The sequence below is a fragment of the Notamacropus eugenii genome, chromosome 6 (assembly GCF_028372415.1).
Source record: "Notamacropus eugenii isolate mMacEug1 chromosome 6, mMacEug1.pri_v2, whole genome shotgun sequence".
NCBI classification, from domain to species: Eukaryota; Metazoa; Chordata; class Mammalia; order Diprotodontia; family Macropodidae; genus Notamacropus; species Notamacropus eugenii.
Genome location: NC_092877.1, coordinates 347,407,325 through 347,421,732, shown reverse-complemented (window position 1 = coordinate 347,421,732; position 14,408 = coordinate 347,407,325).

Sequence of the window (14,408 nt, the reverse complement as noted above, 5' to 3'; positions counted from 1 at the left end):
CAGAGGAGATAATATACATAAAAAAATAAAATTAAATTAAAGGATGAGGGAGGAAAATATTGGGAGGAGAAAGGGAGAAATGGAATGGGGCAGGCTATTGCTCATAAAAGAGATAAGAAAAATCTTGTTCAATGGAGGAGAAAAGAGCAGAGGTGAGAGGGGAAAAGTGAAGCTTACTCTCTTCACATGTGGCTTAAGGAGGGAATAACATGCTCACTAAATTTGGTATGAAAATCTATCTTACACTACAGGAAAGTAGGGGAGAAGGGGACAAGTGGGTTGAGGGGAATGATAGAAGGGAGGGCAAATGGGAGAAAGGAGTACTTTTGGGAAGGGACAAAGTCAAATGAGAGAATAGAAAAAAGAGGGGACAGGGTAGGATGGAGGGCAATATAGTCAATATTACACAGCATGATCATTGTGGAAGTCTTTTGCAAAACGACACATATATAGCCTGTATTGAATTGCTTCTCTTCTCAGTAGGGATGGGGAGGGAGGGAGGGAGGGAGAGAAGTTGGAATTCAAAATATTAGAAACAAATGTTGAGAATTAGTATTGCATACAACTGGGAAATAAGAAATACAGGTAATGGGGTATAGAAATTTATCTTGTCCTACAAGAAAAGAGAGAAAATGGGCATAAGGGAAGGGTGGGGTGCGATAGAAGGGAGGGTTCATTGAGGGAAGAGGTAATGAGAATGAAAGGTATTATGGGGGGAGGGGAGAAATGGGGAGAAAAATTGCAGCTCAAAATTTTGTGGAAATGAATGTCGAAATTTAAAAAGAAAGAAAGAAAAAAGAAAAAAAGCACCTACTACGTGCCAGGTACTTTAAGTACTGAGGATACAAGGAAAGGCAAATTCCAGTCTCTTCCCTTAAGGAGTTCAGAAACTATCATGGGAGAAAACACACAAATAGCTATGTACAAATAAACTATACAAGCAAAAATTGGAAATAATCAACAGAGGAAAGGCAGTAGAACGAAGGGGGGGTTTTCAGCTGAGACTTCAAGGAAGACTAGAAAGGTATTCTCAGGTGTCTCACAGGTCTAAAGCGAAGAGTTGGTTCCAGTGTTATAATATTTAAAATTATCATTCTGGGATATGTACACAACTGCCTACCATAAGCCCTACTAGGATGGTATATAGAGTTGTAATCCCATTTTGAAATTCCTATAGATGAAGACCATACACAAACAAATTATATATCTAGATATCTATTAGATACTAGAGAAAATAGGACATGTGCTATTCAGGGAAGTGGTTGCTGATTGGAAATATCACACTTTAAAATATTTTAGCTCTACACGGTGAGATATACAAAACTTATTATTTTGCTTGTTCTGTAAAAGACATAATTATCTGTGAAGAACACTGGGTCAGGAATCAGAATACTTGAGTCTGGGCATATCATCACTTACAAGCTTTGTGAAGTAGGGCAAGTTTCTTAACTTCTTGACCCTCAGTTTCCTGATCTGTAACATATATCCAAAATGCAAGAATTAACATATTTTCAATTTCAGATTCATCCCCTCTGAGTCATTAAAGTTCAATTGAAAGCCATGGGAATGCCAAACTTTGATCCATCAAACCCAGGCATTTCTTTCTGGGCAATTTTCCTCCCAAGGAAAGAGTCACAAAGAACATACATACATTCCTTCAATTTAATAAACCTAGACGAATTAATTACTATATATTAAGCTCTGTTTTTAGTGCTGGAGACATGAAAAGAAGAACGAAAAGAGTCTCAGTTCAAAGTGCTTACATTCTAGTATGTACGTATGGGGGGTAGTTGTGGGTGTAGATGTTTGGGATTCAAAATGTATACAGTAAGTACAAAATAAATGAGGAGAAAGTAATTTCAGAGTGTACTAATAAATGAGGAGAAAAGAAACAGCAAAATTAGTTCCTAGATTCTCTTATATGTAGATCTCTTTTTAAAAAGAATCATTGTTTATTCTATGCATGCCAGGCAAGTGTTTTATAAATCCTAAATTAGCTTTAAAAAATAATGGGGAGGAAAAATTGTCATGTTGGGAGTCATACAACTTTAATTCAGGTCCCAGTTCTATGACTTGCTACTTAGGGGTATGACCTTGGGCAAGTCACTTCATTTCTATGGATCATACCTTATGAAAGGTTTGGGCTAGGTAATGTTTAAGTTCCTTTCTATCTTTGAACTTTGTGTCATAAAATATATATGTACTATGATGCAGAGGAAGAATTCCTGGATATGGAATCCAACAACTTGAATCTAAATTATCTCTCTGTCACTGAGTATGTTTGTAACTTTGTATACAAACCATTCATCTCTCTGCTCTTCAATTAGCCTGCAAAAAAAGGGGGGAGGGGGATGTTGGACTAAATGAAGTCAACAGTCAATCTATGATGCTGTGACTTGCTTGGGCACAGAGGTCACAATGAAATCTCTTGTATTCTTCTATGATGTTGGCCAAGTTTAACACTGTCCTTTGTAAAGACGGCAAGACCCCTTCTAGTTTCACCATCCTATGGAAATTATAGAACAATGGGAGGATAAATGACCACATTCAGGTCAGTCTTTGTGGCACCATATGTAGGTCTGTCTCCACCAATGGAAAGACTTCAGAAATGAAATAACAAAGAACAATATTCTTTTTGAAATTTAATTAATTTATTTGTTTTCAGTTTTCAACAATCACTTCCATAAGTCTTAAATTTTCTCCTCCTCCCTATTCCCTCCCTCACTGTCCTCTCTTTTCCTGACGTGGCATGCAAGCTTCTATGGGTTCTACACATACATTTCTATTAAACACCTTTTCACATTAGTCATATTGCATAGGAGAATTCAAACAAATGGGAGAAATCATGAGAAAACAAAACACAAGGTGAAAGAGTCTGTTTCATTCCGTGTTCAGATTCCATAGTTCTTTCTCTGGAGGTGGATGGCATTTTGCTTCAAGAGTCCTAACAAAAAACAATATTAAATTGTTATTGTAACCTTGGCTTAAATTGCTCTTCCTTGCCATCATTTGTTTTCAATTTTACTTACATAATATAATCCATTAAATCTAAACAATTCCCTCATTTTTAATCAAATGGTAAGATTTATAGGCACTCAATGTCAACAAAATTCTTCCTTATTTTATTCTATCCCCAGCCTCTCTCAGATCAAAAGTGAATCCCAGTGGCAGCAACTAAGAAATATTACCAAATGTATAGTTTGCCCGAAATTGTCAGATAAAAGTCACACATATGGTTCTATACAAATAAAGTCATTACTGGAACCTTAGGAGTCAAATGAGCCATGTAAGGTGTTAATTCATTTTGTATTTCTAACATTTTAGTCACTATCCCCTTGCAAGTGAATACCTCCATGAGAAAAAGGAAATGTATACATATGTAGCTATTAGATTAAAAAATAAAAAACAAACTCTTGACACACAGGAATTAAAAAACATTTTTATATTGATGATGTTTTTTTTTCCTAACATAACATTTGGGTTTTCCATTAGCAGTCATCTCCTTGGAAATAAAACACTTCATCACAACGTGCTTTTCAGAAATACAAAAGCTTCCTTGCCATTGTCTCCACTTCCAAGGCTCAGAAATACTGAGTGTGATTTATAAGGTCATCACCTGGGAGAAAGCAACTGCACTGGGTTTCTGAGCAGTAAAATAAAACTAACGATAGCACCGAAGAAATCAGACAGGGTTTCCATGTGTATGGGGAAGGGCCAATAGAGGCAAAGCAGAAATAAAAGTCAGAGGAAAGTGAAATATGGGATGTAGATGCAGACATATCTGAGAAGTCAGGGAAGGGAGGTATCATGTTGTATTCACCTTTGCCTCTCTGAGCCCAGTGCCTGACACTTGGAAGGTACTCAGTAAATATCTAAGGAATCTCTTTGTTTTTATTTGCTTATAGCAACAAAAATATCGTTAGATTCCAGGACCTCCAAGTCAAACTTTCAAAAATGCCCCTCTTTTCCCATTTGTCATTCCAGAATAGTAATTTCTATTAGAGATGGTATTTATAAAGGAAATAGATCTTTGTAGAGCTGGTGGTACCTAAATGTCCGTGCCCTGATTACATTGACCTGCTCTTCATGCTTTACTGGAACATGAAAGGAAAGGGTGGATGAAAGAAAAATAACGATTGTTTTTAAGATTTGGATTTGGCCAACGCTTTAAGAACAAAAATATAAAACTGCTGTGATTCGGTTCTATCTCTAGATCATGTATCGATCTGGAAAGAACACTGAATCAGTGCTCTTTAAATTTAACTTACTGCAGTCATAACAAGCTATGCTGATACAAGCAACGTGAAATGTTCCCCATGAATCAACCATGGGAGTTGAGACTTTTGACATGAGCCATGTGGAAGAGAAGACAGTAGGACACTGCTTCATGGTGAGGAGACAAAGAGCCTGGGGCATTGGTTTTTGTGAGGCAAGACCCTGGCATGAAGTCATGGTGATGGATGCTGCTACTTCAAGAAGAGAATAGTTAGGCCAGGCCATCTGGTGGCTTCTTAATTTAAGTAATTATTCTTTCTAACTAATTTCTGTGCTGATAAAAGGGTCAAGGTGTCATTGAAGGGTAAAATAGCAATTTTAAAAAATTGCAGCATCTGTTAAAATAATTATTTTTAAATATCATGGCTTCTATTTCTATGCCCTGAAGCAAAGCTCTGATTGCCCTACCCTAGTTATAGCACTAATTGACCATCTTTTTAAAAAACAGAGGGCATTTAAGTGGAAAAATGTCAGGGATTTTTAATATTGGAAAGAGGGGAAGCCCTGGGGATCCAGGCGTTAAAGGAAGACAAAATGCTAAAACACATGTAAGGGAGATATTAGGGTCCCAAGATCATTGTAATTACATGCTTACTTTGCAAGTAACATCTAACCCCATCTTGCTGGGATCAATGGAAAAAACAGCAACATTGACTACAATCAGAGGACGTGTTTTCAGATATTACCTCTGATGTTGTGTGAGCTTAACTAAACCCTATTTTTCCCCTGGCAAAATGTAAGATAGCCTCTGAGAAACATTTTTTATTCTAGATCTGTGGACCTAGGTTTGTTTCTTATTTTTCATGTACCTGATGTTATGTGACTCAAGGGAATACTGAAGATTAAATTTATCTCAATTTCAGCAAAGAACTTAATGTATTTGGGCTAGGCAGTAGTATGGTCAGACTGATTCATACATGACTGATGGTCATATACAAAGCATAGTTCTTTTCTTTTTCCTTTCCTTTTCTTTTCTTTTCTTTTTTTTTTTTTTTTTTTGGAGGCAATTAGGGTCATACACCTAGTAAGTGTCTGAGGCCAGATTTGAACTCAGGTTCTCCTGACTCCAGGACTGGCACACTGCCTAATGTACCACCTAGCTGACTCCAAAAGGTAGTTCTAAATTATTACATATCAAGTTGGAAGGAAGTCTAACCAATGGGTATGGGACACTAGAACCCCAATTAGTCCTGAGTCATCATTGTCTTGATGGCAAAGTTCTCCTATGCTTCCTGTGAAGGAAGGCAGACACCAATGAATTAATCCACAAACATTGATTAAGCGTCTAAGTACTAAGCTTGGTGCCTGGGATACAAAGACAAAATGCCCTCAAGGACGGGCTCTCCTGAAGAAGACCCTGTTACATCAAGGAATACAATGAGTATGCATTGAAGTATGAGCGTAAAATAAATGCAAAATGATTTCAAGGGAAATTACAAACAACTGGGAATAGGAGAGCAGGAAAGCCCTCGTTTGTAGTAGGAGATGATGTTTGAACTGAACTTTGAAGGAATCTAAGGATTCTGGGAGGCAGAGGCTGAGGGAATGCATTCCGTAAGTGGGTAACAGCATGTGCAAGCCCAGAGAGGTGGGTAATGGAATGTTGAATGGAAAGAATGGTAAGAAGGCCAGTTCGGCTGGACCAGAGAGTGTATCAAGGGGAACAAAGAGAGCCTGAAGCCAGGTGGAAAGGACTTTAAATGTTAAACAAAGGGGTTGTGTTTGGTGTTTCTATTTTCCACTGAAGATTATTGAACAGAGGAGTGAACCGGTCAGTCCTGTGTTTGAGGAAAATCACTTTGGCATCTGTGGGTACAATACATTGGAGTGGAAAAAGATGAGATAGGGAGACCAATCAGGAGGTTGTTCAATTGTCTAATACCAACCCCCAAGACTGAGTGTTCTTAAACTTGCAGGTGGATAGACACATATGCCTGAAGTGGGTAGTAAGAGGGAGAAAAGGATGTCAATACAGCGGACAACATTAGAAACTTACTATGTGCAGGGCACAGTGTTAATTTCTGGGAACACAAAATAAAAATTGAATAGCTTGTATCAAAGGAAAGAAGGAGAAAAAATTTAAAGTCTACAGCTGTCAGTTAATGTAGGAAAGGGATGGGAGGCAACTGTCAATTAGGTGAGAGAAGTATGGAAGAAAATATAGGAAAGGATCTTTCTTTTCCAGAAACCTACGGATCAAAGGCATGACTTCTATGGCCAGTGATTATAAGGCAAAAAAGGTTTATAAAAACATAACTCATAGGTCTGGGGCTGGAAGAGATCTCAGAAGGAATCTCTTCTAACTCTTTCATTTTGCACATGAGGAAATAGAAGTCCCAGATAGCTAAATGGTTTCAGCAAAGTTACATAAGTAGTAATCATCTGAAGCATGGTTAGAAACCCAGTCTTCTGACTATGAAACCAGTGTTCTTTCCATTACATCATACTTCCTACCTGAAGGTGACTGTAACTATAAAATCTTATAGGTCCTGAAGTCCAAGAGGAGAGAACAAGAGTGGGGGAGAAACCTGTTGGAAGAGTAGTACTCTCACACCTGGAACTAATATTTGGAAGAAGCAGATTCTAGAATTAGTGAAGTACCTAGTAGCCTCAATCAGAAAGTCATAACTGCTCAGATATCCAGTCCAGATAAAAGTGAGCCAGATAACATGCAAACAGAGTTAGAAGAAAGAATTCCAAAATGCCAAGCTCAGTACCCTGTAGTTAGGATCAAGGAACAGAATTCTCCCATCAATCTCTGTACCTCATACCTATTTTCCTTTATGGTAATGTTATAACTAAACTACATTTCCCTGTGGCCTTCAAATACTCCATCATGAGATGGATCTACCATGTGACCCATTTGGATGTAGCCTCCAGTGATGCAGATTGTAGCCTCTCCATATCTTTCTTAATGGATGACTCTGGTTCCATTCCAATAACTCATTGTGGTGTTAATGTGACTCTGAGTTCTCCCAGGCTAGGCCAGTGGAGCACAAATCTGTCAGGTGCTTTCATGATGGAACAGCTTAGTCTACATTCTCAGTAATGAATTTAACCTATTTTTAGACCACTCCAGCTTAATTTGGAAAAACTCTCATAGACTTAACACTTATTTGGTTATGATGGCTCTGGACCTTTAAAAAACACCTAAACTAATATTTTTGGACCTGTTTTAAAGGAGTGGGACAGTGGGAGAGTTAGAAGAAAACATATGATCTCTCCTCTAAGATAAATTAGGAACTGTAGAACTAAATGATCTAGCAATATCACCAAGCCAAAAGGAGATGTTATTAAGCTAAGTCAGGGGACTGATTGGAAAAAAAAGAATGTGATCTTGGGTGTAAGAGGGCTTGTAGTATCATACTTTTCTTAGGGATGCAGCTGAAAGTCAACTGCAGATCATGTCATCACCTCCCTGATGTCATAGTCCTCTTTGAGAACAAAGGATAAACACAGCCTGTGAGAAGTCCAAATTGTCTCTGTCTAAGCCTATGTCTATGCCTGTCCTCTCCAAATAAAGGTAAATTTTGATGGCCAAAAGCTGCCTACTTAAATTGGGGTTTACTGGCTAGTCTCTTAAACCCATTTCCTTCTGGAGCTCATATATTGGACAAAAATAGGTCCCTGCTCAAACACCACTTAATGACTATTTTTAGGCCCTCCTGGCTCAGAGTGAATGTAAATAGTAACTGTTTCGCTTGGCCAGCAACCCTGAGTGTCTTCTCCTCACAGTTTGATTTTTTTTTTAATAGAGTCATCTCCTTCTTAACTCACTTCTTAAAGAGGCCTTTTCACTGAATGGGTGTTACTTCACTCAAAGTAAGAACTTGAAAAGACCTTAGCCTAAAAGGGCCTAGGTCTCACCTTGCATCCTGTGCCACCTTCAGTCACTCTGATGAATATCTGGCCACTGGACCTAGATGGCTCTGCAGGAGAAAGTGAGACTGGTGACCTTGCACAGTCCTCCCTCACTCACATCAAAGTCAACTGCAAGTCATCTCCCTGATGCCATGGTCCTCTTTGAGAATGAAGGACAAACATACAAATACAGCTCAAATGTTTTTTCATTCAATTGGACTTAGTTTACAAAGACACCTTGAAATTACTCTCATTAGTATTTTTCTGCTTAGTAAGTGACTAACTAAAATATAACTCAAATCATATTTCTTATTTTCTGGCCCTTACCTTCCATATTATGGATATAATATAAAAATATGTGGCTTACTTTGCCTAATCCATCAGTAACCCAGAGTAAAGAAGATGGATTGATTTTGGCAGTTAATAGTGATGAGAAACAGCCTAATAGTGGTTTCCCTCCTGAAACTGCCAAGACTTACAGAAACAAAGGACTAACAATATTTCAACTAATGACTGTTCTTCTGACGCTAATGTTGGCTGCCTTTCTTGTTCTTCCTCTAATCCAAGGACAATGTTTGCCTCTATGCAATGACATGGATTAAATTTTATTATATGGGAAATAAGGACAGAGAAGATTCAGTTTCCCATCAATATCTACATAGATCTGTAATGTTATCCACACAGGCTTTTCTCTGACAGGCTTGTAGTCCTAGCACTAGAAGAGACCTTGGATGTCTTCTAGTCATTTAGTCCATCCTCTTCATTTTACAAATGAGGAAACTAAGACCCAAAGAACTCTCTTTACCATGGCCACACAGGCAGGAAGTGACAGAACCTGGATTCTAGCTCCAGCTCCCTGACTCCAAAAACAATTCTCTTTACACCATGCTACCTCTCCACCCTTATACATGTCAACTCCTCTGGATTTTACCATCTTATACAAATTATGCCAACAAACCTCCATAAATACTAAGGAAAAGTCATAGAGAATATAGGGAATAAAAAAATAAACCTTTTTAGCAAGGATCTCTTCAATTGCTATCACCCACAAGAGACCTTTCTTGATCTCCCAGTTGCTAGAGGCCTCTTCCAAATAATTATTTCATGTTTACTTACTTATACATAGCATCAGAATACACTTATAGCTAGAAGAAACCTTAGAGGCCATCCAGTCCAAGGGTCTCATTTTACAGATGAATAAACTGAGAAGTTAAGTGACTTGTCCATGGTCACATAGCTAGTAAAGGTCTGAAGTTCATTTGAACCCAGATGTTTCTGACTCCACACCATGCAGCCTCTTATTATTGGTTACCACGACCATCACCAATAGAAGAGAAACTTCTTTAGGACTGGGACTAGTTCTTTTTGTCTTTGAATTCCTAATACCTAGAACATAGTAGATACTTAGTAAATGCATGACAAATGAGTGAATGAAAACAGAAGCAAACATTTCAATGGAGATATGAATAATCTTAACTGAAAGCCAAGGAACAGAGATAATCTCAGAATGAGAGGTAAAAAATGCAAAAAAACTAATGCACATGTATGAGCATAGCTATAACTGGGGTGAGACCAAGGCCTCAGGGTGCCCCCATTCATTGCTAAAGTAGCATACATCCCCCCAGAAGGGGTCTTCCCTCAACTGCTCCTTCAATTGAGATTTTCTCAGGCACAAGAATTCCCAGTCATGGCCCTGGTACAGAAAAATGAATACCAAGAGTATAGAGTACCTACTGGTAATTTTTCCTCCCAAGAAAAAAAATCAAAATAGCATGAGCATGCTACTAGTCCTAGTAGCTGTAAACTGGATGCAATTATTCTGTTGAAACAGAACATTCCAGGACATGGTTCCAGAGGTTTTTTTGTTTATTTTATAAAAGCAACAGTCTCAGATATGGTACATAGTTTGACTCTGCCCCCACTGTCAGATTCTTTTCCTTATTACCCTTTTCTGTGAGTACTATGATTCCAAATGTAAGACACATAAGGAAGTGAGTCTAGTATACTTATATCTAGGGAAGAGCAGGGGAGGGTCTCCAAAGAGCTCCCACTAATGTTACCTTGCTTCTGGGTATAAAAGACTAAAACTGTTTACCATTGCTCAAAGAACTGCCTGTGATGAGAGATTGATCTGAGGCTTGTCCATGTAAAATGTACCCAACAAGCAGCTACCAAATAGTTTTCTAGTGGGTACCTTTAAAAGTGTATAAGCTGGGGGAGGAGCCAAGATGGTGGAGTAGAAAGATAGACATATGCTAGCTCCGAACCCACAGCCCACAAATTACCTGTAAAGAAAAACTCCCAACAAATTCTGGAGCAGCAGAAGCCACAGAACAACAGAGCAGATGAGATTTCTGTTCCAGAGAGACCTGAAAACCTGACACGAAAGGTCCATCATGCACTGGACCTGGAGCAGAGCCCAGCCCTGCCTTGGCCCTGTGGCACCGTGAGGAGCAGATCCAAGCAGGCTTCAGGGATGGAATCTCCAGTGGCCGCCCATGCAGGTCCCTCCACCCACAGGCACCTGGGGTGAGTGAGAGAGTCTTTTTGGCTCACTGAGAGGGGAGTGGGGTGTCTCCATAACTCAGGCCCCCTTGGGAGGCAGCAGCAGAGGCAGCAGCAGACAAGGGCTCCCAAAGCCAGCAGGAGCTCAGATCCATTGTTGAAGGTCTCCACATAAACCCCCTGAGGGAACTGAGCCCTCTGTGGTGGCCCTGACCCCACCTGAGCACCTGAACTTAATCTCACGCTGAATAGCAGCCCCGCCCCGCCGAAGCCCTGAGGCTGGGAAGCAGCATTTGAATCTCAGACCCCATCAGCTGGCTGGGAAGAGCTGGAGGCAAAGTGGGTGTGGAGAGGATACTCAGAAGTCAAGTCACTGCCTGTGAAAATGCCCAGAAAAGGGGAAAAAAAATAAGACTATAGAAGGTTACTTTCTTGGTGAACAGATATTTCCTCCCTTCCTTTCGGATGAGGAAGAACAATGCTTACCATCAAGGAAAGACATAGAAATCAAGGCTTCTGTATCCCAACCCATCCAATGGGCTCAGGCCATGGAAGAACTCAAAAAGGATTTTGAAAATCAAGTAAGAGAGGTGGAGGAAAAACTGGGAAGAGAAATGAGAGAGATGAAAGAAAAGCATGAACAGCAGATCAACGCCTTGCTAAAGGAGACCCAAAAAAATGCTGAAGAAAATAACGCCTTGAAAAATAGGTTAACTCAACTGGCAAAAGAGGTTCAAAAAGCCAATGAGGAGAAGAATGCTTTCAAAAGCAGAATTAGCCAAATGGAAAAGGAGGTTCAAAACCTCACTGGAGAAAATAGTTCTTTCAAAATTAGACTGGAACAGATGGAAGCTAATGACTTTATGAGAAACCAAGAAATCACAAAACAAAACCAAAAGAATGAAAAAATGGAAGATAATGTGAAATATCTCATTGGAAAAACAACAGACCTGGAAAATAGATCCAGGAGAGACAATTTAAAGATTATGGGACTACCTGAAAGCCATGATCAAAAAAAGAGCCTAGACATCATCTTCCATGAAATTATCAAGGAAAACTGCCCTAATATTCTAGAACCAGAGGGCAAAATAAGTATTCAAGGAATCCACCAATCATCTCCTGAAAGAGATCCAAAAAAAGAAACTCCTAGGAACACTGTGGCCAAATTCCAGAGTTCCCAGATCAAGGAGAAAATATTGCAAGCAGCTAGAAAGAAACAATTCAAGTATTGTGGAAATACAATCAGGATAACACGAGATCTAGCAGCTTCTACATTAAGGGATCGAAGGGCACGGAATAGGATATTCCAGAAGTCAAAGGAACTAGGACTAAAACCAAGAATCACCTACCCAGAAAAACTGAGTATAATACTTCAGGGGAAAAAATGGTCTTTCAATGAAATTGGGGACTGTCAAGCATTCTTGATGAAAAGACCAGAGCTGAAAAGAAAATTTGACTTTCAAACACAAGAATGAAGAGAAGCATGAAAAGGTAAACAGCAAAGAGAAGTCATAAGGGACTTACTAAAGTTGAACTGTTTACGTTTCTGCATGGAAAGAAAATATTTGTAACTCTTGAAACTTTTCAGTATCTGGGTAGTGGGTGGGATTACAGAGAGAGAGAGAGACAGAGAGAGAGAGAGAGAGAGAGAGAGAGAACACAGAGTGAATTGAATAGGATGGGATCATATCTTAAAAAGTGAAATTAAGCAGTGAGAGAGAAATATATTGGGAGGAGAAAGGGAGAAATGGAATGGGGCAAATTATCTCTCATAAAAGAGGCAAGCAAAAGACTTTTTAGTGGAGGGAAAAAGAGGGGAGGTGAGAGAAAAACGTGAAGTTTACTCTCATCACATTCCACTAAAGGAAAGAATAAAATGCACACTCACTTTGGTATGAAAACCTATCTTACAATACAGGAAAGTGGGGGAGAAGGGGATAAGCAGGGTGGGGAGGATGATGGAAGGGAGGGCAATGGGAGGAGGGAGCAATTTGAAGTCAACCCTCTTGGAGAGGGACAGGATCAAAACAGAGAACAGAAGTAATGGGGGGCAGGATAGGATGGAGGGAAATATAGTTAGTTTTACACAACATGACTATCATGGAAGTCATTTGCAAAACTACACAGATATGGCCTATATTGAATTGCTTGCCTTCCAAAGGGAATGGGTGGGGAGGGAGGGATGAAGAGAAGTTGGAACTCAAAGTTTTAGGAACAACTGTTGAGTACTGTTCTTGCTACTAGGAAATAAGAAATACAGGTAAAGGGGTATAGAAAGTTATCGGGCCCTACAGGACAAAAGAGAAGATGGGGACAAGGGAAGGGAGGGATGATAGAAAAGAGGGCAGATTGGTGATAGGGGCAATTAGAATGCTCGGTGTTTTGGGGTGGGGGGAGGGGACAAATGGGGAGAAAATTTGGAACCCAAAATTTTGTGAAAATGAATGTTAAAAGTTAAATTTAAAAAATTACAAAAAATAAAATAAAATAAAAGTGTATAAGCTACTTATCTGCTGTGAAATCATAAATCAAGTATAAAATCAGAGGCTAGCCTCTCAATAAGAAGGTATTTTCAGTTTCTACATTATCTATGGAAATATGTTTCATTGCACAGAGCACAGATCAATAATTGCACATTGTTAGCCTATAATTCACAATATAAGGATACCAAAGTATCATACTAGCATTTATCCATGTGCTCCATTTATTTGATTTTTGCTTCTTCATAAAAGGGGCAAGAGGCAATCAAAGAAATTCAAAGTGGCACCTGAATATATTGGCCCCACGATGGAAAAGAATTAAAATAAGTGAGGATGACACTGAAAAAAAATCCAAATGAGTTTCTTGCCAGACCATTACTAGAAAGAAGAGCTGTGAGACTAATCAGGGATCATGGCAAGAAACCAAGAGCTCTGAAGAGAGGTGTTAAAAGAGGATTGTGATAAAGCCAAATAACTTCAGTAACTTATCTAGACAACACTGGGAAACTAAGAATAGAGAATGCATGTAATGGAGTCAGGTTAATTAGCAGCAGGGAAATGGTTTAAGTGGAGCACGTTGAGTTAGAAATTGGAAGCAACACTAAGGGAAGTTAGAAACCTGGGAAATTGCAAAAGGAAGAAGACACAAGGGAAACCAAATCTGGAGGCTAGTGGAATTATGAAAAGTATAGAGAAAGGAGAAACATGAAATTGTCTTGAAAATATACACGTTTGAAAGATTAATTCAAAATTGAGCTCATTTTGGAAAGCTCTGGGGAGGGGGAAGCTGCAAAAGATTCAAATGTTGCCAGTGTGAGGAAAGACCAAACTACCTTTCCAGATACGTCAGAAAAGCCCACGCTGCACATTCAATAGCACTCACTCCACACACAGAATGCTGTCAGGTGGGATCCATTCACCCTTTGCTACCTGCAGCTTTTATCTGTATTGTGGATAAAAGAAAGATTGATTCTACTGTTAGAGCTGCCATGCAATTCCTGACCAGACAGAACCATGGACAGCGGTAAATCAAACCACTGAAGAGAAGCATCTGCCTCTTGACAATAGAAAATGGGGATAAAGGATTCAATCCATACAAATAATAGCAACCTACACAAAGGATGACATTTTTAGATTTATTCTTTTAAAATTATGTTTATGCGGTAATTGTTAAGGGAAAACCTATACAGTCATTCATTCAGCAAGCAACCATTTATGTAGTGGGTATAATGGACAAATATTGTGTTAGGTACTAAAAGGAATGCAACAATATAAAATGGAATTCAA